The 23,564-nt window shown below is 42.7% G+C and overlaps 1 long non-coding RNA gene across 1 annotated transcript; it reads left to right on the forward strand.

The window, feature by feature from the left end:
* Positions 1-5,865: 5,865 nt before the first annotated feature.
* On the forward strand, positions 5,866-13,058 carry LOC138984243 (uncharacterized). The gene is made up of 5 exons (XR_011461512.1): positions 5,866-6,316; positions 6,468-6,695; positions 9,093-9,225; positions 12,440-12,580; positions 12,741-13,058. It is a non-coding gene; the product is annotated as an uncharacterized lncRNA (long non-coding RNA).
* The last annotated feature ends 10,506 nt before the right edge of the window (positions 13,059-23,564 follow it).

The raw sequence follows: 23,564 nt of genomic DNA on the forward strand, positions 1-23,564 counted from the left end.
TGACCCCATGGACTGTAGCCCACCAGGCTCCTCAGTGTATGGGATTTCCCAGCCAAGAATACTGGAGTGGGTTGCTATTCCCTTCTCCAGGGCATCTTCCCAAACCAAGGATCGAACCCATGTCTTCTGTATTGGCAGGCAGAATTCTTAACCACTGACCTACCAAGGAAGCCCTGGAATTAACAGTATTGCTTATAATAATCTATATCTTTGCAGACATCAAAAAAATTGTAGCTTGCTCTGCCTGCATATGTAAGTGGACAACTAAAGTTGTCAGAAAAGAGATACTATCATCTTCCACTCTGAGAATACAGCACACTGTGTCAAGATGAAGTTACAGAAGATGGACCTTTGCCCCTAATCCATAGAAATGGAATGGTGTTTGATGGTGGGGAACTGATAGCAGTTCTTCTGCCCCTTTCCTTTTTGTCTATTTCTATCCCCTCTAGCCTTAAAACAACCTAATTATATGAATGAGATCACTAGGTAATTTAACCTAACTTCTCTCCTGAATGCACACCAAGCCTTGCTTAAACTGTTGGTTTTTTTCCCTAGATAAAATGAAGTAAGAATGAAGAATTAAGCAGTTAAAAAATGACTCTCCACCCCCAACAGTCCCCTTAGCAATCCTATAGGCAGATCATGCGAATGAAATAACATCTGAAGAAAGAGTCAGCCAGCCTGGTACAACACAGAATTATACAGAATCCAGCCTCCTGCCTCAGTGACTGACTGATTGTTGTTGTTGTTGTTCAGGCACTCAGTCACGTCCAGCTCTTTGTGACCCCGTGAACTGCAGCATGCCAGGGTCCTCCGTCCTTCACTATCTCCCTGAGTTTGCTTAAACTCATGTTCATTGAGTTGATGATGCATCCAACCATCTCATCCTCTGGCATCCCTTTCTTCTCCTGGCCTCAATCTTTCCTAGCATCCAGGTCTTTTCCAATGAGTTGGCTTTTTGCATCACGAGGCCAAAGTATTGGAGCTTCAGCATGAGTCCTTCTAATGAATATTCAGAGTTGATTTCCTTTAAGATTGACTGGTTTGATCGCCTTGCTGTCCAAGAGTCTTCTCCAACACCGCAGCTCTAAAGCATCAATTCTTCAGTGCTCTGCCTCCTTTATGGTCCAACTCTCACATCTGTACGTGACTACTGGAAAAACCATAGCTTTGACTAGACGGACCTCTGTCATCAAAGTGATATCTCTTGATTTATTCCCCCCTTTTCTCTGTCATGGCTGAGCAGTCTTTGAAGTTGGTCTCAGGACATGAGTCCACAATCTCCCCAGATAATTGGCTTTTCTGATTAAAACATCTTTCCTCTCTATTGACATTTGCCTCTCAAATTACTGGATTTTGAGCAATTGTCCTTCAATTAAAAATTTTAAAAATTAACTGAAAATACAAGACACTGAGGAACTGTTTGCCATCTTCCCCGCTCAGTCCTTGTCACTCTGCACGTTCATCCCTCTGTGATCGCACCCACTCCCACGGTTTCAAGGGCCACCTGTGGCACAGCCCTCTCTGTACAAATGTCAGCACAGAGCTACTCCTGGAAACCTGCCCTTCAATCTCCAGATGGCATTTCTGCCTGCCCCCCAAGGCTTCCATCTCCACTATTACTACTCTGCCCAATGGACTGTGCACTTGGGCTGGTGAGCCTGTTAATACTGGTGCCAGAACACTTACAGTCAAACTAGGGGCCACTTTACAAAAAAATGCTTACCTTAGCTCTAAGATTTCAAGGCACCTCTTGAGTGGCATGGCCCTTGGTGTCTCCTCTCAGTTCAGTTCAGTTCAGTCGCTCAGTCTTGTCTGACTTTTTGTGACCCTGTGGACTGCAGCACACCAGGCTTCCCCATCTGTTCATCACCAACTCCCGAGCTTGCTCCAACTCATGTCCATCAAGTCGGCGATGCCATCCAACCATCTTATTGTCTGTCGTCCCCTTCTCCTTCTGCCTTCAGTCTTCCCCAGCATCAGGGTCTTTTCCGATGAGTCAGTTCTTTGCATCAGGGGGCCGAAGTATTGGAGTCTCAGGTGGCCAATGTATTTGTGTCTCCTCTAAAAGGAGTATTAAAAGGCCTTGACTTTGTAAAACTCCCACCCCTGACTCACTTTCTGTCCTTGTTCTTGGTTCTGTCTCTGACCCATTTCTAAGTGATGCACTCTTGCTGGAAGCACAGCTCTGGAGAAGCTTGCTGTGCATCTCTGGACCAAAAGTGAAAATGAAAGTTGCTCAGTCATGTCCAGCTCTTTGCAACCCCATTGAGTGTAGCCTGCCAGGCTCCTCTGTCCATGGAATTCTCCAGACAAGAATACTAAAGTGGGTAGCCATTCCCTTCTCCAGGGGATCTTCCCAACACAGGGATAAAGCCCAGGTTTACCACATTTCAGGCAGATTCTTCACCATCTGAGCCACCAGGGAAGCCCAGGAATAGTGGGGTGGGTAGCCTATCCCTTCTCCAGGAAATCTGCCCCACCCAGGAATAGAACCAGGGTCTCCTGCATTGCAGGCATATTCTTTACCAGCTGAGCTACCAGGGAAGCCCCTTCTTGGCCAAGAAGGTCTAGGTGAAGCTGAGGACCCAGAAAGTGGCACGAAAGGGCATACCCGTTCCTTATCTGGGAAATCCAGATGCCACTCTGTCGGATGAGGATGGTCATCACTGTCTCAAAGTGAGTAATGAGCGCAAATTCTCTCATGTTTTAACCAACAGGTTAAACAGGTTTGGAGGGTCCATGGGGTCACAAGAGTTGGACACGACTTAGTGACTAAACAGAAAATTGAGGGGCCATTATGGACCAGGCATTGCGTTGGGTGCAAATGCCTGCCATTGAGGCAGTGAATTAGTACAATAAAGTGGAAACGATGCTGCAATAGGAGTAAACTACTGTTCTTCCCTAGGGAAGCATGGAGAAGGGGCAAGCAGCCCAGAGTTGAGGGAGTTAGAGTTGCTGTCAGTCCTTTGTCCTTGTTGGAGGAGCTGCAGTTGGCCATTGAGAGATGCTGGGGGAAGGAGAGGAAAGGACCTGGGAGCGGTGAGCAGCAGAGGAGTGATTCACTGTGGTTGAGACCAAGAGTGCTGGGTTTCGGTGCAGTGGGGCCAGGTGGAAAGCGTGCCTTCCAGCACAAGGCTCTTTATTTTATCTCTAAAGCAAAAAGAAACCAATCTTCAGTCCCGAAGCCACTGCCACCTATTCAGTTCTTAGTAAGATCCCACCACGTGATTCCTGGATGTAGCTGGAGAAAGCATTTCAGTCTTGATTCTAATGTAGACCAATGGCTCTCTGTCTCTCAAACTTTGTTTCATTATCATCTCCCTAAGGAGCCTTTTGAGACATTTTTTTTCCCCTAATCACTCTGCTGCCTCCTATGAAATTTTAATATCACAGAAAATATTCATGTGTTTAAGTGCCATGGACACATCTGTGCTTTATACATAAATGATTCTGTGTTTCGAACCAGTTTCCACCTGGGGAGTGATGACCTCAAGTTTCAGGTTTAATAAATGCTTGCCTACTCTTCCCACCCCCTCCTCCCTCCTGCCACCTCTCACCTCTTCTCACTTCTCATGTTCAGTATCCAGCTTGTCATTTATCAAAATCCTATCTGGAGTCCCTCGTAACCACCCCAGCACAGGTGTTTTCAAGCATTTTCATGCATGCATGTGTGCTCAGTTGCTCAGTTGTGTCTGACTCTTTGCCACCCCATGGATGTAGCCCCTCAGGCTCCTCTGCCCATGGAAAAGAATACTGGAGTGGGTTGCCATGTCCTCCTCCAGGGGATTTTCCTGACTCAGGGATCGAACCGGCATCTCTTGCAGGTTCTTTACCAGGTGGCTTCTTTATCACTGAGGGAAAGCCCTCTCAAGCATTTGGAGCTGGGTAATTCTTTGTTGGAAGTGGGAGTCTGTCCTGTGCTTTGTATGATGCTGAGCATCTTCCCTGGCCTCTGCCTTTAGATGCTAATAGCACCCTGCCCCCACCAGTTGTGACAACCAAAAACGTCTCCAGATACTGCTAATGCCCCCTGATTAAGAACCACTTCTTTAAGGCTTTAGCTCCTGGTTCTTCTGCTCCTTCGAAACAGTGTTTGCAATCACACTACTTTTTCAGCCCAGGAGAGCAGGCATCCCTGGTCCAGCGGGTTCCAGGAAGGAAAAGACCCTGCCCCTTGCTTTGTCAGCCTCTCACCCTACAAGCTACTTCTGTGTCTTTCCTATGTGCAACACTGAACTCTCCAACTCAGACCTCCAGGTCCTGAGTTGATAATCTCATTACGACTAATCCTGTTTACGGCCACTCTCTTGGCAGAACAATCTTGCCAGGACCGAGGCTCTTTTCCTTGCCACCTACTGTTGTTGCTGTTCCATTGTTTCTGGGGACGGTGGCCTGGCCGCATATATGCTTTCATTGATAGAGCCTATCCTGTTTACGAGGAGTCTGCCTAAGGGCCCCATCAAATACTTCCATCCCTTCCTTCAGTAAATGGCTCTCTTTGATCTGTGAGAGGCCAAATAGTGCTTATCAGAAGCGGAGCTTCCTCTCGCTAATGATGGGGACATCCTGTCCCAGAAGACTCCCCAAAATAACACTTTATGAATTTCAGAATATTTTCAGGTTTCTCTTTTTTGTTTTTTCATAAGCGTTTTTTTTTTTGTTTTGTTTTGTTTTGTTTCTCAGCTTATCTCTTTATGACAAGTAAAGAAAAGGGTTGATTTGAGTTGCTGAAGTCCAGGATATAATACAAAGCTAAGTGATTTTCTGCAGGTTACCACCAAACAGGAGGAAAGGATGGGGCTGGTGATAATATAAATATTTGGAAGCAGGACAAGAGACAAGATTAGGGCTGGCCAGGTGAGATCCCTTTTCACATTGTCAGTTTACAGCTTCAAGTTATCTAACAAGGTGAGAAAGAGGTCATGGGTATTAGTCATCTGAATACCGAAGTGGTAGGAACTAGCTCAACTATGCAGATGAATGATTAGTGGAGTTTTATACTTGTCATAACTTTTAAGAAATTTCCAGAGAAGGCAATGGCACCCCACTCCAGTACTCTTGCCTGGAAAATCCCATGGACGGAGAAGCCTAGTGGGCCACAGTCCATGGGGTTGCTAAGAGTCGGACACGACTGAGCGACTTCACTTTCACTTCTCACTTTCATGCATTGGAGAAGGAAATGGCAACCCACTCCAGTGTTCTTGCCTGGAGAATCCCAGGGACGGGGAAGCCTGGTGGGCTACCGTCTATGGGGTCGCACAGAGTCGGACACGACTGATGCGACTTAGCAGCAGCAGCAAGAAATTTCTGGGTGAAGAGATTCTCTCTGTGTTGCAGTGGTTCTCAAAGTGCAGGACCAAAAGCCGGTGTGGGAACTTGTTAGAAATGTTGATTCTCTGGCTCCATCCCAGACAGTGAATTTGGCACCTCTGGAGATGGAGCCAGCATCTGCACTACCCAGCCCTCCCTGATTTTAATGAAGCTGAGAAACATGTCTCTATCCATAACCCTCAAAATGCCCAGTACCTATGAAACACATAGGGACCTGATGAAAATGCAGGTGTCCAGAGCCCCATCCTTAAAGACACAGCTTCACTTGGTCCAGATTGGGCCCTGGGAAGCCTGCTTTGTTAATAAGTATCCCAGGGTGATTTGAATGCAGAGTCCAAGGCCCAAGCTTAGGGAAGCCCTGATTTCTCTTCCCAGGGGCACTAGAAATTTTCTACAGTGCTCCAGTTCTGTTCCGGAGAGACTCCCCTGGGTCCTGAGAATGAAGTGGGTATCACAATTCAGCTTCCCTTCCCAGTCATTCCATGAAGCTGGCTGCTAGGGTTACCTATTGTGGCAGGTGGTTCTTTTCAGGATTACTCAAAATACTGGAAGGTCAGGCTGGCCCCATCATTTCCTTTTACTCTGCCGTCTAAAGCACTTTGCTAACTCCTATCCTGCCCTGGGCTCACGCCGCTAGCCTGGAAGGAAAAGCTTTGTATCCCATTACTAGTTCCTTGAACCACAATCCAAGACACAGCTTGGTTTTCCCAGGAGTTTTGGTTTGCACAACTGATGCATTCCAGGCATTGTTGGGACGCATTGTTTTCTCCTCTTTTCCTCCACCCCTCAGCCTATGCCATATGAGTAGCATATATAGCCTCCTGGAGTGACCATCCTCAAATCCTAACCCTCTCTCAAAGTTGTCTCTCCCGCCAGATACCCTGCCTTTCACCGTGCAGAACTGCACTCGCCAAGACCACTATCGGCTCCGAATTCCAGCTCCGAGAGGGAGCTGTGGCTGCTGCTATATCTAGGCTTCCAGGTACAGTATTGCTGTGGTTGTGCTTCTGTCTTCCTGGTTTTGTTTCTCTCATTCTTTTTGACGTTTTACCACTTAACTTTTCTGCTGCTTCTGAATGTCAGGTTCTTTTTTTTTTTTTCTTATGTGGTTTACTATGATCTCTTCTTGACAGATTCTTCCTTCAGTTTGGCGCCCTAGACATAGGGTCCTCCTTTGTCCCTAGTCACTGTTTGGAACCCCATAATAGCGATGGCTGGGGTCCCCTAGAGCCGCTGCATACAGCTGTGCAGTCCGTGCACTGCACAAAGACACCCGAAGAAGGCAGCAGGTACGGACTGAAATCCAGCTCGTGCTCACCAAGATGAGTGCCTGACACTGTGCTGTGGACAGCCGCAAGAAGGTACCCTCTTTTGTTTTCTCTACGTGACAAATATGTATATACATCTCTCTCTCTCTATGAACATATAATTACATGAGATTATCAGCTGAGACTAGGTTGATGTGTTTTATTGTCATCTCAGTGTTTACATGAAAATAAAGACTTTGAGAGGGCTTGAAAACATTTTATGAGAAATAGTTAACTCATAAGTTTTATTTCTTAGGACAGTTTTAGGTTTACAGAAAAACTGAACAGAAAGTACAGAGCGTTCCTGCACGGTCCCACCCACCGCCTCCCACCCCACCTCCCATTTCCTCTATTATTAACATCTTGCACTAGTTGAGGTACATTTGTTATGATGAATAACCTAATATTAATCCATTATTATGAACTGAAGTCCATAGTTTACATTAGGTTTCCCTCTTTGTAGTTGTACAGGTTTTGGCAAGTATACAATGTCTTGTAGTCACCACGTTTGTATCACACAGAAGAGTTTCACTCTCTAAAAACCCCCTGTGTTTCACTTCCCATAACTCCCTCCCTTGCTTCCCTTCCCCAGGCCCTAGAAACCATTGATCTTTTCACTGTTCCATAGTTTGGTTGAAGGTATACTTTTCTTTGTACAGAGGAATATCTACCAGCTAAAACCACAAGGTTGCTTCTGCCCAGAGACATACCATTAAAAAAAAAAAAATTAGTCAATGCCTAGTTTAAGTTCTTTCTCTGGATCCCTTCAGTGTATACCATTTCCCTCATTTCTTCTTATCCAGTACCACTCTTTTGAATTACTTTATGGTCCCCTTGCTCCATTTAGCCACCCCTCCCCTTCTACGACGCATCTTCTGTGTCAGTATTGTCCCAGAGACCTTTCGGCAGTGATGAAAATGCTCTACATCTCTGCCACCCAATACAGCAGCCACTAGTCTCATGTTACTTATCGAGCACTTGGAATGTGGCTAATGCAATTTTTTCATTCTATTTAATGTTAATAATTTCAACTTACATAGCCCATGTGGCCAATAGCTACTGTACTGGACAGCACAGATTGAAGTTTTTGCATCAGCCAGATCACCCATCCTGATAGCATTCAGAATCTCCCCTTCTTCATACTTGAATCCTCCCTGTCCTCTTGAATCCTCCCTGGCAAATTAGAAAAGTAATTGAATTCTGCCTGACCCCGTTCATCACTACAGTACATAGCTCTCACATCGGCGACATTTATCACCATCAAATATATTCTTTTCTTACCCAGAACATTAAGATGTCTTATAAAATGTACTTAATGTATGAGGCTCTCCCACATTCCTTGTCTATGCCTTTTTATGTCTCTCTCTGTTAAATGTTTTCTGTTCAAGACTCCATACCCCTAGAAGACAGAGTAGAATTACATAACTCATGCTTTATTTGGCAGTCACTATAACCCATTGAAAGTGGGCTAATACATGCCATTTTAGAAGATTGTGTCACAACTTTGAAGGGTTGAAAGGGGAGGAAGAGAAGAAACAATAACATCAAAGAAAATAAAGGGAATTAAGAGTTTCATCTTGGAGTCAGCACGGTCTGAGTCAGGAGTTGTGGCTGGGGGTTCTCAGGAGGCTGGCTTTCTGTGCCACCAGGAGGCCCATGACCTTGGTCATACTGGAGGCTCAGCTTTCTCCTTCATAGAATGAAGGGGCTGGACCAGAGGCTCTGGTTTGACCTGCCTCCCACATTAAGATGTTCCTTGGGTCCACAGTAGCCTGGGAATGACTAGGGCACTGGAAACAGGCTGTGATCACATGGAATATTTCACACAATCTCACCCCCACCACCCGCTTCCCCAACTAGCAGTGTCAATGATGAACACATTAACTTTGCTAAGGACAAGACTGAAATAATATTTTAAGAACCAACGGAACCCAGTTCAGAGTGAGTCATTGGTCCTGACTCTAGTGGCTCAACTGACCACAAAAGTTTGTGAATAGTCTATATGGTGTCCTTAAAACATCTGCACAGACCTTTTATTTCCAGTGCTTTGGACAGAGATAAACACAGTCTTTCATCCAAAGCCTACATTCCACAAAACAGATGAAAAGTTGCAGTATAAGTGCGGCCTCCCTGGCTGAGTCTGCCTTGCCTGTATGCCCATGTGAGTGGTCAGTTAAATGCCTGGTCTCTGTTGTATAAGCAGTAGGAAGTCTCTGCATTTAAAAATAGGGTGAGTTGTGCTAAAGTAAAACTCATGTTCTGGAACTCTTAATGTGCATGTAATTACCATTTAGGATTCCAAGTTAAATGATTTGCTAATGGCCACTAAATGTGACATACCCCTGAGTAAAATCATTGATTCCTAACTTGGGAGAGTTTGAGTGAAGTGTCCTCAGCCAAGTACTCAAGTATGTTTTCTTTCTCTCCCTAAACCTTGCTTCTGCGGTGAAGAATAGGAAGAGCAGCGTCGTGATGACTACAGGAGACCAGGGCATAGCACTGCATAAACCCTTCAGAGGCTTCAGCGCCATTGCAGTGACCCATTTGTTGATATCACTTGCCTACTGTCTCTCCCTGCTAAAATGTAAGTTCCAAGAGAGGAGGGATTGTGTCAGCTTTGCTCAGAGTCTGGCATGGGAGATGGAGTCAACACAAATCTTTTGAATGAAACATGTAAATCATCTAGCGTCCCTGCAGTCAGATCTCTGGGCTTGGCTCCTGGGTTCTTGGACAAGTAGCTTTCCTGCCTGTGTCTTTGTTTCTTCTTCTCTAAAGGAAGATAGTGATGGTATCTACTTGATTGAGTAATCATGGAAATTAAGTGAGATGATATATGCAAAGATCTTAGAACAGTGTCTGGTACATAAAACCCAATAAATGTTAATAATTTTTAATGATGATGATAGTTGATGTGTAATAAGTACTTCATAAATGACATTTCTTCTTCCTATTTGCTATCATTATTGAAAGTGTTTTTCCCCTTTGAAGTAGCAGTTACATGGTCCCCAGTTATGTGTATTACTATAATAGGATGGCTGCTTTCCCTTTTTATGCTATGCCCGGCACAAGGGTGGAGACATCATGTCAAAGAAACACCAAAATGCTATTCACAATGGTACATGGGTCTTTAGGGTCCAAGGAAAAGTTACAAAATAATTCACCTCCCTATATTACATCATTCCTCTCTGACCTCCAATACCCTCCTTTCATCTCTATTTGACCAATCGTCCCAGAAAGTCCCCAGTTTGCAAATCAGCCTCCCCTACAGGATCTGTCTCTACCCATCAGAGTTAAAGGATCCTTTTTAGCAATCTGTTCTCTCATGGAAATAATTCATTGCCAGAAGGTAAGCGATAAAATTCTGTCTCTTTGTATTTAGGACAGAAAGGGAAAATAAGAAACAATACTTGAAACTAATTCTAGATCTTGTCACTTAATCATCCAGAAGGTAAGTTACTGGCTGGAATATGTCTCAGAATAATATCAGACGGTACTAATCAATATGTGATCCACCTCTGGGCTTTTGAAAATTAAATGAGAAAAAAACATGCAAAAGACCTAGTTCTAATTAAGAGAAGAGAGTTTCTAAATTGTGAAAAGAACAAATTTTACCACCCCCACCGTAGTCACTCTGAGTTTCCACGTTGATCTGGAAGATTTAGCTAAGGGCTTTTTCCTTTCCCTAGGGACCCCGTTTTTAAATGGTGGGGCTACATCCTGCCTGAGGACAAAGGAGGGGCGGGGAAGGACACAAACACACGCACACATGCACACACACTTTCTTTTTGCCTTCTGACCTCTTTTGCAATTCGTAAGTAAGATTTGACTCATGTTGTAATTTCATTCTGATATTTTCTACATAGTGTTCTTTAATCAAATAAGGCAATCAAATCTTATCCTTACCCTCTCCCCTAATGTGCTAGATTTAATGACACCAGTTTTGAATTTTATAGCATTTCAAGAACAAGCTTTTTCCCATACAAAGTGGGATTCAATTTCACTTATTTGAGAACTGACTGTTGTTAAAAATCTAATTATTTTTAATAAGCAAAATCATTTTGATCCATTTTATTGTTTTTTATGATTAAGGAGCATGTACTTTAAGATCTGTGGTTCTTTGAAGTATAACACTATGCATTACTAGTTCAGGTTTAAACATGATCTAGCAAGATCCGTAGCTACTTGTAAAAAAATGGGGGAGGGGTTAGCTCGACACTTTAAGAAGGCAGTATTCTAAAGAATATAATTGTGATAAATGACAGTAGTATCATAGATCTCCTCAGTTTAAATTAATACTAAGAAATATGTGCATAATCTGATCCATTTAATTCTAAGAGAGTATATAAAAACGTTGCTAACCTAGAGACAGATGGTTTAGACTGGGTAAATGATCTGGAAAACAAAGTGAAAAGCTTGGAGGATTTTATAAAGTTTGCCAAAGCAAACCTAGTTCTAAAGAAAAACATTCAGGCAAGTTCCCCAGTTCAGATCTTAATATACCTTTTATCCTATTAGAAGCCATTCCTTTCTTGAGCTTTGAAAGACAAAATCTGAGAGGTGCTTGATTAATCCTCAGGGATCTAAGGCCTTTTTAAAAAGGTACTCAAAGACCTAAGCAAATATTACCTCTGAATTTTATATTTTATTCCTTATTTGTCTGAGCAAAATCATATGTCCTACTAACAATTCTAAGTGGATACAACTTCTAACCTAAAAGAAAAAAAAATGGAAAGTTAAAAATGTACTTTGGGATTTAGCAAGAATTGAAAATCCATTTTTTTTTCTATGAAGTAATGACTTTTATGGGGCTTTTATAACAATAAGTTTGGTTAAAAATACTTAAAGCCAAGGGGACTAATTGGAGAGTCTCAATATCATGCTTTGGCTTTCCTAGTGGCTCAAATGGTAAAGAATCTGCCTACAATACAAGGGTTCCATCCCTGAGTGGGGACGATCCCCTGGAAAAGGGAATGGCTACCCACTTCAGTATTCTTGCCTGGAGAACCCCATGGACAGTAGAGCCTGGCAGGCTACAGTCCATGGGGTCACAAAGGGTTGAACAAGACTGAGCAACTGAGCATGCACACACCCTGCCTAGCAGAGAGCTGGTAAAGTTAGAAGATGGTAGATAATGACGGGTAAAGAGCAAAGGGTGGGAATCAAGCACACTGAGATCAGATTCTAGCTTTGGAGTGACTTTGGACAAAGGTGGGAATTCTCTGAATCTGCATTTAAATCTGATTATTCTTCTCCCTATTCACCCCATGGTCTTTACTCCCCCCTCCACACACACACATTCACACTCACACAGAACTGTGACAACTACCACTCTAGATGGCTTCACCTTGGCTTTAGGATAAAGTCCCAAGCGTGCTCCCACAAAGTAGTGTCCCTCTCACATCTATCCCTGGTTCTCTTAGCTCCCCCAGCAGTGCCCCTTTTCAGTCCCCCAGAAGTGCTCTCTGGCCCTTTCTTGACCCCGTGTTATCCAACCATGTCTTGTCTCGTCTGCCTGGAAGTAGTTTATCCCGAGTGCCAGTACCTCTTCTCCCATTAAGTGAGTAACCCTGAATGTCTAGGTTTAAACATCATTTTCTCAGTAAGATTTTACCTCCTGTCCCCCTCTAAGTTAGGGCTTGACATTGTGCTCCTAGTTTCCCTCTTTCTTCCCTCTTGTTGCACTGGGATATTTCTTCCCCCAGCCCTCCATTAGACTGCGTGAGACATCTGTGTATATGCAGAAAGTGGTGCCCAGCATGGAGTGGGGAGTGGCAGGTTTGCCTTTTTCTCTACTGCAGTCCCAGAGTCCAGCCCAGAGGCTGCTTGTAACACGCACTGACTGGATGCGTGAAGGACTTTGTATCGGAAGACTGAGATCTCCTCCCAGACGTATGAGGGCCAGATGTCTGCACAGAGTTCAGAACCTCTCTCAGCACCTGGTAAATATCTCAGCCAATGGTGGCTATTATCATTAATAGAAATGTTTAAGTGATGAATTTGTTTCATTTCTAAATTTTTTGGTGGGCACCTGTCCAATTGGGAGAGCTAAAAGATTAGCAAGATGCCCATTTCTATCCATTCTTTTCAATACTATTGCAGAGTTTTGGAGCAGAACAAGATGAAACAATGTGCCAAACCAAAATTGGAGCCAGGATAGAAAATGGCTTTGATGTGATGGATCCAGTGTAATTGTATGTTTGCATGGGCCTGGCTGTACTCCAGGTGCACACATCCATAACCCAGTCCGTCAACCAGATGTTACCAGTTTTTTTTTTAATAAAAAAAATACAGAATATGATCTATGCCTATAGAAACCTACATGTTAGCACTTGGAAAATGATGGCAATGAATATCATATAAAAACATAATTTGCAAAAGATAATTATAGAATCCACATGAAAGTCTTATACCTGAATCTTAAACTTGAGTAATAAATGGTTAAAACTGTACCTCCCACTGGAATTGTCTTCTTTTATTTAAAATTATAAATAAGTGTAAGACTTCTATTATTTTCAATCAACTAAGCCTCTTAAGTTACAAACTCTGCTGAAATCTAAAAGGGCAGGATAGATGCTAATGATTCTTAGTACTGGAAGAAACTTTATGATTCAAAGCAATGAAGTCATAATATTGGTACATCATATATCAGGACTGATATTTTAAAATGGGAACTTTTAATTCCATCTTCTATGACTGGTCTGGGGCTTCCCAGGTGGCTCAGTAGTCAAGAATCCACCTGCCCACGCAGGAGATGCAGGAGACGTGGGTTCCCTCCCTGGGTCAGGGAGATTTCCTGGAGGAGGAAAGGGCAACCTACTCCAGAATTATTTCCTGGAAAAACCCATGGACAGAGGAGCCTGATGGGCCTCAGTCCATAGCGTTGCAGAGTTAGACACCACTGAGCAACTAAGCACGAGCAAGATGACTGGTCCAAAATTTCATGAGGATGTTGCAGGCGAAATGAAGGGACATTTGGAAATGGGGAGAAAAATCTGACTAGCTTCTACCTCTTCTAAACTGTTATCTCTCTACTGCTAATAGCCTGAGACTGGCTTTCCCCTGAGAATCCTTAATTTCGCTTCTGTTGATAAACTTGGTATATAAAGTTAGGGATGTCTTAGACTGCAAATAACAGAAAACCCAAGCCATGTAGCTTCAGTGAATAGGGGATTCACTCATTACAAAAATCCAGAGTTAAGTGATTGCTAGAGTTGTTTATAGTTCATAATGCCATGAGGGACCCAGGTCATTCTATCTTTCTGCTCTGTTATCCTTAGAGCCTCATGTTTCAAGATGTTCCAAGATGTTTGCTGTAGTTGACATCACATGTGCTATGAAAGCAGGAAGAGAATGTTATCCCTATCTCCTTCTAACAGGAAGGCAAAGGCTTTATCAGAACTCCCAGGCAAACATCTCCTTGTGTTTTATTGGCTGGAAAAGAGAATACTTAGCTGGACACTTAACACTTAGTGTTAAGTGAGGAAAAAGGGGGAAGTGGATATTGGATAAGCAGCTGACCATGGTGCTTCCCTTGGCTTGGCCTTCACACTATCCTGGTTGCTGATTGGAGGTAGGAAAAGGTTTTAGTTGGTCTATGTGATCTGTCCTTCTCTCTTGGTAGGGAGTGGGTGAGTGAGTGAAGATTTGACAGGCCATTTCAGGAAGCTTCCAAATCTGAGCTTAGCTAGCAAAGGAAATCACTAATAATATTTTGCTCTTAACTTAGACTTCAAAAATCATACTGTTGTTTAGATTAAGGTAGACAGCGATTCTGAGTTGAACTAGATGCTTTCCTGTCTGGAAGAGGAGTAAGTAACTATTTGCAGCGGTTCCTAGGTGTCGCTATGGCTGTGTGCCCCTGAACTCTAGAAATAGCCGGGCCTTCCTGATGTCCAGACTGGCATCTCTTGCCAAGTCGGAAAGAGATCTGAAAACTCCCATTCCATTCCGTTTGCGGAAGACACCACAGCATTTCTTCTTCCGACCCTAATGGGAAGCACATGGAGATCACTGAACATTGGGAACCCTTCTTTGCTCAAATTATGTTTTTCGAGCAAGGGCTATGATAAAGTAACCTCTAAACATGACCCTGGCAGAAGTCAGTAGCCTTGCTTATTCTGGCCACGTTCCTGGTGCAATCCAGGGTTCTGGGAAGATTTCCTTTAATTACAACTTCTTTCGCCTTTTTTTCCTCTCCCTCTTGTACTCATGATCTCTTACATAACATGTGTTAGAGTTACCAAAACTGAAAATTTCATTCTCGAGCTAAATTAGATAAATGTAATTTGCACTTGGCTTCTTTTCTTTCAAGAGATTTGGCCAAATTAGCATGTCATACTGTTTTTCTAAGGCACACATAACTTAAATTCTCTTTCTGTCTTTAGTTTTTATATCTCAGTAAAAATTTCATTTTTGTTTTCAGTGGCAAGGATAATAAAGAGGCATTGTATCTTCTAAATTTTCTTTAACCATACAAGGTTTTATGAAGGGGTAATTTTTATAGACTTTTTTCTTAGTCTACTAAAATTCACATGAGAATTAGTTCATTTCCAAAAAGTTTTGCAGAGAGCTTATATATAAAGGTTAAAATTCATATAAATTAAATCAAAACATAAGCATTGCATTCTTCATGAATCATGAAAATCACACATTAAAAGCCCAGATCAAAATCTCCTTTCAATTGTACTGTATTATTTAGCACAAAATGTGTAAGCTGTAATTTTTGCCTTCAGTTCAACAGGACCTCAATGTACCAAACATTAATTGAGCACATTATGTGTGTTCAAAGGCACTTTGCTCTGATTAAGAGATGAATCTTATACCACAATACTTACTCTCAGAAAACTCTTATTCCATTAAGAGGAAACAGACATATAAACAAACAAGTACAATGTGATGTGATGAAACATGATGATAAAAAGATATACAGGGAGAAGACTTAACCCTATTGGAGGACATGTAAACAGAGGGCTGATGTTGAAGCTGAAACTCCAATACTTTGGCCACCTCATGCGAAGGGCTGACTCATTTGAAAAGACCCTGATGCTGGGAAAGATTGAGGGCAGGAGGAGAAAGGGACGGCAGAGGATGAGATGGTTGGATGGCATCACCAACTCAACGGACATGAGTTTGGGTAAATTCTGGGAGTTGGTGATGGACAGGGAGGCCTGGCGTGCTGCAGTTCATGGGATCACAAAGAGTCAGACATGACTGAGCGACTGAACTAAACTGAACTGAAAGAGAGGGCATTGGAGAGAGTGTAGAAGGAAGGTGATGCCTAACGAAAATGCATCCTTCATCAATTAAGTCATGCTTGATTAGAGGAGGGTAGTCTGGGCAGAGAGAAACCAAGAAGGAGTTTGTAGTAAAAGTGCAGGTAAGGAGTGACGAGGGCTTCCCAGGTGGCTCAGTGGTAAAGAACCTGCCTGTCGATGCAGGAGACATACAAGATGCCAGTTCAATCCCTGGGCTGGGAAGATTCCCTGGAAGGGGAAATGGCAACCCACTCCAGTATTCTTGCTTGGAGAATCCCATAGACAGAGGAGCCTGATGGGCTATATATAGTCCATAGGGTTGCAAAGAGTCAGACATGACTGAAGCAACTTAGCATGCATGTGTGCAAGAAGTGATAAGAACCTGAACTAAGACAGTGCCAGAGGAGAGAGATGACAGAGAATGAGTCTGCAATACTTAGGAGGTAAAACTGAATACTTTGTCAATTTGATTTAGTATCTTCCCAAAAAGCTGCCAAAGATAAGACTTATTGATAGTTCATCAAGACAATTTTACTGGTACAGTCTTTTCAGTAGATAACTGGATTTGAAACAAAGTTTTAACAAACCATCTGCTTTCTTTTGAATATGGCATGTATATAAATTCCCAAGGCTACATGCACAGATAGTACATTTCCAAACCATTTTGTCTTGGTACACAGCCATGGACTAAGGGCAAAATAAGAAAATGACATAATATTTGGTGGGCATGGAGGGAAAAAAGCACATGTGTTTTTCACTGGTCTTTAAGTCTCCTTTCTGCCTGCATAAAGGAGTTACTTAGTTACTTGGCCACCTCCCACTGAGTATTAGCAGAAAAGCTTAACCAACCTTGCCTATAAATGGCCAAGCAACAAACTGTCTCATTCATTCATTCTGTTGACATGTTCTGAGCCCTAGGATGCTTAGAGCCAGGGATAGAGAAATCGAGAAGTTGTAGCCTTTGCCCGTGAGAGAAAAGGGGATGTAAACACATACTTTTAATAACAGCTTGACAAGCACTTTATTAAAAATGGGGCTGGAGTCCTGAAAGAATGATGAGAAATGAGCTGTCTGGTGCCAACAGAAAAATTCCATAAGGGAAGTGATAAGAAGGCTTAGAAGATTTTGAAAAATGGGGAAAGCAGGGACATGTGAGGGTGTTTCAAATATAAGAAATGATGGGAGACTGTATTATTGCTTCTGTTAGTTTCTTCTTCCTAATATAGGGAGAGATATGTGGGGACAGGAGAGGTTGTATCTCCCCAGCTTAATTAAAGTCAGGCTTAGCCAATTTACTTTCTTTGGCCAATCAAATCTGCATAGAAGTGTTTTGTGCCATTTCTGAACAAAACCTTTAAGATCTATCATAACATTCCAAGGTCACTCTTTCCCCTCTGCCACATGAAGAGCCATTTGCAGAAAGGGACTGCTTATTCAGTGTAGATCTCGGAGTAAAGGAGACTTCTGGAGTAGAGTTGAAGCTGCCCTGCAGACAGCCTATAATTTAAGTAAGAAGTAAACTTATGTTGTTGAAAACCACTGAGACCTGGGGATGGTCGTTAAAGCAGCACAACTTAGGAAAGCTGACAAGCATGGAAGTAGTTCATGCAAAGGTGCCGAAGTATCAGTGGATATAGCTGCTGCTGCTAAGTCGCTTCAGTCGTGTCCAACTCTGTGCGACCCCATAGACGGCAGCCCACCAGGCTCCCCCGTCCCTGGGATTCTCCAGGCAAGAACACTGGAGTGGGTTGCCATTTCCTTCTCCAATGCATGAAAGCGAAAGTGAAGTCGCTCAGTCGTGTCCGCCTCTTAGCGACCCCATGGACAGCAGCCTACCAGGCTCTTCCGTCCATGGGATTTTCCAGGCAAGAGTACTGAAATGGGGTGCCATTGCCTTCTCCAATCAGTGGATATAGAGTGTCTGGGAAATGGTGAGAAGTTTAGTGCTGACCCGGTATTTAAAGCCTCATGTGGCCAGAAATAAACCCGAAAGGGCAGTTAGGAAGAGATTTTTGAAGGGTCTTACATGTCCTGCTAGGAAAGTTAACTTTATCCTTTAAATGGTAGAAAGTCAGTAGAAGGTAAGGAGTGACATGATAAGATTTATCTCTTAGGAAGGTGATTCTAATGAGAACAGAAAAACACTAGTACCAGTGAAATGAGCCAAGATGCTGTTATGATACTAGTAACTAACACCCAATGTGCATTTATAATGTGCTAGACATTGCATATATATTTACCAAAGTAATCCTCACAACAGCCCCATTTAGTGACTAGAAGGATCCTTATGCTTCCCAGTGGCACAGTGGTAAAGAATCTGCCTGCGGATGCAGGAGATGCAGGTTTGATCCCTGAGTAGGGAAGATCCCCTGGAGTAGGAAATGGCAACTGATCTAGTATTCTTGCCTAGAAAATTCCATGGACAGAGGAGCCTAGCGAGTTATAGTCCATGAGGTCACAAAGAGTCAGACATGACTGAGGGGCTGAGCACAGCATGACGTAATGATCCTTCTTTGTAGAAGAGGAAACTCAAGCCCAGGGAGGTTAAATAACTTGGCTTCATCAGTCTATAAGAAGTGGTTAGAGTCAGAATTCCATCCCAAGCTGTCTGGATGCCAGAACCCATACTTTTCACCACAATTCCACACTCTCAGTATCCAAGCAGATGGAATCGGCATCTGAATCAAGACAGTACATGGAGATAGAGAGGAAGTCTCAAGTCTCATACTACTGTTATTGCATTGAATATGGGCATGAGTTGGAGTCTTGGGTAGAAGAAATGGAGGGGTCAGAGATAATGTCCCATTCTTAATCAGGAGACTAAATAAGTGGTAAAACAATGAATGGGAAACAGAATATTACAAGTTTGGGAGGAAAATGAAGAGTTTTGTTTGGGATACATTCACTTTGAGTCAGATATCCAGCACCAAGTGGAGACCATCTCTTGGCAATTAGAATATGATACCAAAGCTCAGGGAGGGAGGTATCTCCAGTCGTTCAGATGGCAAAGAACCTGCCTGCCAATGTAGGAGACCCAGGTTCAATCCCTGGGTCAGGAAGATCCTCTAGAGGAGGAAATAGCAACCCACTCCAGTATTCTTGCTTGGAGAATTCCATGGACAGAGGAGCCTGGTGGGTATAGTCCATGGATTGCAAAGAATCAGACACAACTGAGCAACTAACACACACACATACACACACACACTAAACCTCAGGAGCAAGCTGGAGATAGATCTAGGTGGGGCCCAAGCCTAGAAAGTGGACTCACTCACATTGGCAGGCATATGCAGAGTGAGTTGAGAAAAGGTCAAGGGACTAATCAGAAGAACTCCATTATGTGATGAATAGATCAGGAAGAGGAGCCAGGGAAAGACTGAGAGGCAGTGATAGAGCAGAGGACAGCATCAGAGAACAGAGCATGGGTTTTCAAAAATGGTGTTCACCACCAGTGACTTAACCGGGGAAAAATTGGGCAATGACCACAACCACCTCTGTTTGTGGAATGCTCTAGCCACATAGTAACTTGAGAAACAACACCCTCCACTTACACAGCAGCAAAAACACTGTGCATCACCAGCATCCCAGCAGGGATACAAGGATGTGTTGGGTGGAGGTAGAGAAAAAGTAGGAAATGACCTCCCCCATCATGATGCTGATAGATTTGAGTACTTTTGTGTTTATTTGTAACTACAGAACTGCTGATCAACTTGTAAAATGACAAGTTCCCATAAATGGGGAAAAAAAGTGCATTGCTTCAATTTACAGGAATTGCCTAATCCCAAACATGGTAATGAGGAAGATTTTAAAGTAAAATCTTTTCTGGAATACTCTCATCATACCTGGAAGAACCGGGTTTATTAGATTTACTTCTTAAGTGCTCTCTAATAATGCTACTAAATTTCAACAGACTTTAACTAGTTAGAATAACAAGACAGATATTTGCGTAGAGTTCCCCAGGCTTTTCTGATGACTTAGTAGAATATCAGAATTTTTTAAAACACATGAATGGCTTGAAGCTACACGAAATTTATTATGCAATATTCTACTAGGAACATCCCACATGCCTGCTTTGCAGTCATAGAAGAAGAAAATATTATTTTGTCTACAGCACAAATGATGTCTTTTTCCAATGTCAAATTGTTGACATGTGTTGAGATGATGTTTGAAAACACCATGGAAACAAAGCTTGGAAACTAGGGGTTAATAATATTAGTTGTTTTCTATTGCAGGACTTTTGAGAGCCTTTAATATGCTGGGTTACATTGTGCAGCTCCAGAAGTGGCTAGAGTAAGCAACAGTCCCCAAACTTATCTGACCATAGGCTCCCCCATGTTTTTCAAGAGCACATAATCTTCTTGTTGAATTTCCTATGCAGTAGATTACATTTACATTCAAAATGTTTGCTGCTCTTCCCTTTAGTATCCTTTTCTATAGGATTATCCTTCCCTACTCCACTGAACACAAGAACAGTGATGTGACCTGCTTTGGTCAATGGAATATGGCTGCAAGTAACATGTATCACTTCTGAGCAGAGACTTTAAGAGCCAGCCTGAGGTCCCCTATTCCCTTTACCCTCCATTAGAGGACCAGCTATGTCCCAGAGAAAGATGGTTCCAATAGCTGTGAGTTCTGGAGTGTTCTGTGATGGATATGTAAATGCATAAAAAGTCAACCTTTGATGTTGTAAGCCATTAATATTTTAGGCCCTTGTTACCACAGAGATTCTCAAGAACGACAGAATGATCTCTGTTTGTTTCCAAGGCAAACCATTCAATATCACAGTAATCCAAGTTTATGCCCCGACTAGTAACACTGAAGAAGCTGAAGTTAAACAGTTCTATGAAGACCTACAAGACCTTTTAGAACTAACACCCCAAAAAAGACATCCTTTTCATTTTGGGGACTGGAATACCAAAGTAAAAGTCAAGAAACACCTGGAATAACAGACAAATTTGGCCTTGGAGTACAGAATGAAGCAAGGCAAAGGCTAATAGAGTTTTGCCAAGAGAACACACTGGTCATAGCAAACACCCTCTTCCAATAACACAAGAGAAGACTCTACACATGGACATCACCAGATAGTCAACACCAAAATCAGATTGATTATATTCTTAGCAGCCAAAGATGGAGAAGCTCTATACAGTCAGCAAAAACAAGACCGGGAGCTGACTGTGGCTCAGATGATGAATTCCTTATTGCCAAATTCAGACTTAAATTGAAGAAACTGGGGAAAACCACTAGACCATTCAGGTATGACCTAAATCAAATCCCTTCTGATTATACAGTGGAAGTGAGAAATAGATTTAAGGGACTAGATCTGATAGACAGAGCACCGATGAACTGTGGACAGAGGTTTGTGACATTGTACAGGAGACAGGGAGCAAGACCATATCCAAGAAAAAGAAATGCAAAAAAGCAAAATGGCTGTCTGAGGAGGCCTTACAAATAGCTGTGAAAAGAAGAGAAGCGAAAAGCAAAGGAGAAAAGGAAAGATACAGCCATTTGAATGTGGCATTCCAAAGAATAGCAAGGAGAAATAAGAAAGCCTTCCTCAGCGATCAATGCAAATAAATAGAGGAAAATAATAGAATGGGAAAGACTAGAGATCTCTTAAAGAAAATTAGAGATACCAAGGGAACATTTCATGCAAAGATGGGCTCGATAAAGGACAGAAATGGTATGGACCTAACAGAAGCAGAAGATATTAACAAGAGGTGGCAAGAATACACAGAAGACCTATACAAAAAAGATCTTCACGACCCAGATAATCACGATGGTGTGATCACTCACCTAGAGTAAGACATCCTGGAATGTGAAGTCCTTAGGAATTGGAGTGGAGTCCTTAGGAATGTGAAGTGGGCCTTAGAAGTATCACTATGAACAAAGCTAGTGGAGGTGATGGAATTCCAGTTGAGCTTTTTCAAATCCTAAAAGATGATGCTGTGAAAGTACCGCACTCAATATGCCAGCAAATTTGGAAAACTCAGCAGTGGCCACAGGACTGGAAAAGGTCAGTTTTCATTCCAATCCCAAAGAAAGGCAATGCCAAAGAATGCTCAAACTACCACACAATTGCACTCATCTCACATGCTAGTAAAGTGATGCTCAAAATTCTCCAAACCAGGCTTCAGCAATACGTGAACCATGAACATCCAGATGTTCAAGCTGGTTGTAGAAAAGGCAGAGGAACCAGAGATCAAATTGCCAACATCTGCTGGATCATGGAAAAAGCAAGAGAGTTCCAGAAAAACATCTATTTCTGCTTTATTGACTATGCTAAAGCCTTTGACTGTGTGAATCACAATAAATTGTGGAAAATTCTGAAAGAGATGGGAATACCAGACCACCTGACCTGTCTCTTGAGAAACCTGTATGCAGGTCAGGAAGCAACAGTTAGAACTGGACATGGAACAACAGACTGCTTCCAAATAAGAAAAGGAGTATGTCAAGGCTGTATATTGTCACCCTGCATATTTAACTTATATGCAGAGTACATCATGAGAAACACTGGGCTGGAAGAAGTACAAGCTGGAATCAAGATTGCCGGGAGAAATATCAATAACGTCAGATATGCAGATGACACCACCCTTATGGCAGAAAGTGAAGAAGAACTAAAGAGCCCCTTGGGGAAAGCAAAAGAGAAGAGTGAAAAAGTTGGCTTTAAGTTCAACATTAAGAAAACGAAGATCATGGCATCTGGTCCTATCACTTCATGGCAAATAGATAGGGAAACAGTGGAAACAGTGGCTGACTTTATTTTTCTGGGTTGCAAAATCACTGCAGATGGTGATTGCAGCCATGAAATTAAAAGACACCTACTACTTAGAAGGAAAGTTATGACCAACCTGGGCAGCATATTAAAAAGCAGAGGCATTACTTTGTCAACAAAGTTCAGTCTAGGCAAGGCTATGGTTTTTTCCAGTAGTCATGTATAGAAGAAGGCTAAGTGCTGAAAAATCGGTGCTTTTGAACTGTGGTGTTGGAGAAGACTCTTGAGAGTCCCCTGGACTGCAAGGAGATCCAACCAGTCCATCCTAAGGGAGATCAGTCCTGGGTTTTCATTGAAAGGACGGTGTTGAAGCTAAATCTCCAATACTTTGGCCACCTGATGCGAAGAGCTGATTCATTTGAAAAGACTCTGATGCTGGGAAAGATTGAGGGCAGGAGGAGAAGGGGACAACCGAGGATGAGAGAGTTGGATGGCATCACCAACTCAATGGACATGAGTTAGGGTAAACTCCGGGAGTTGGTGACGGACAGGGAGGCCTGGCATGCCGTGGTTCATTGGGTCACAAAGAGTCAGACACGACTGAGCGACTGAACTGAACTGAACTACCACAGAGAACTTAGCCTGAGCTGACTGCATCCTGCCTCTAGGCCTTTATAGATTACCCGAACCTTACTGCTTTTTATAGGTGTGCCAATTCAGCTTCACTCTTATCAATAATGAGATGTTCTTAGAATTACTCATTAGATTCAGACAGTAACACTTGAAGGTTTACTAAAAATACATACACGAAGCAGGACTTAGAAGCAAATTGTGCTCAAACTCTTGTATGCCTAGACAGTACCCTGGAATTTTATCCAAAATGAACATTCTCATGTCCAGTTCCCAGAGATGCTGATTCAGTGAGCTTGGAATGGGTCCAAGGAATCTGAATTTTAAACC

Source organism: Bos mutus, chromosome 20 (genome assembly GCF_027580195.1).
Source record: "Bos mutus isolate GX-2022 chromosome 20, NWIPB_WYAK_1.1, whole genome shotgun sequence".
Lineage (NCBI taxonomy): Eukaryota > Metazoa > Chordata > Mammalia > Artiodactyla > Bovidae > Bos > Bos mutus.